At 24.8% G+C, this 816-nt stretch overlaps 1 protein-coding gene across 2 annotated transcripts in view; it reads right to left on the bottom strand.

The window, feature by feature from the left end:
• Positions 1-732: 732 nt before the first annotated feature.
• Positions 733-816, bottom strand: part of LOC100199450 (BAG family molecular chaperone regulator 1) — a 16,438-nt gene continuing 16,354 nt past the window's right edge. For both annotated transcript variants that reach the window (XM_065788229.1, XM_065788228.1), the window contains one exon: positions 733-816. This exon is cut by the window's right edge and continues 138 nt beyond it. The gene's annotated coding sequence lies outside the window, so the exon portion shown is untranslated.

The raw sequence follows: 816 nt of genomic DNA on the forward strand, positions 1-816 counted from the left end.
ATGAGTTTATTAAAAAGTAATTCATAAAAATGCTTCGGAAGCGTCTGTCGTTTCACTTTTCTATTCAAAACTTTTATCTTTTTCAAATCGGAAATGAATTTAGGAAACGTAAGTTTAATAACTTACGTTTAAACTTGTACGTTTACAAGTATTCTAATTTCCTCCTAACACTTTTACATGAATAGTATTTATACTTAAAATGTATTTACTTCATTTAAAAAAAGAAAAGTTAAATAATATTTGTTTACAAATTTAAGCCGCCATTTGTAAAAAGGGCAAAAGCGGCTTCACTTTTCAGATCGAAGTTAGACATCTAGTTTTAATATAATCATTAAATAATATTTGTTTAAACTTAATAAAAATTGTTTAAATGTAATAATAGTAACTAACTGCAAGGCAACTGGAATGCTAGAAAACTCGTTTTAACTAAAAAATATTTGGCTTTAAGGGTTATAAATTTGTGACCAGATCGTATTGGTTTTTTTTGGTTTCAATTTAAAATTGATGGCTTTGTCGTTAACCTAACAGCAAAGGAATATATTCTTTTAATTAAAGTTTGTTAAGAGTTTTTTAAAGATAAACTAATTAAATAATTTGGTCTATTTTTTGGCGATGATTAGAAAGCTTAATTTTGATTAAAACCAAGTTTATGAACTTATAAGAAAGATATATAACGGGGTGTTATGTTTATAAGAGATATATAACGGGGTTTATGTTTTTCAAAATACTTAATGATAAACATTAACATATTTTTCTTATCTGTTTTCATTATATCATTCAATCCATTACATTCCGTTCAATTTTTCCATTTAAAAA

The sequence above is a fragment of the Hydra vulgaris genome, chromosome 01 (genome assembly GCF_038396675.1).
Source record: "Hydra vulgaris chromosome 01, alternate assembly HydraT2T_AEP".
NCBI classification, from domain to species: domain Eukaryota; kingdom Metazoa; phylum Cnidaria; class Hydrozoa; order Anthoathecata; family Hydridae; genus Hydra; species Hydra vulgaris.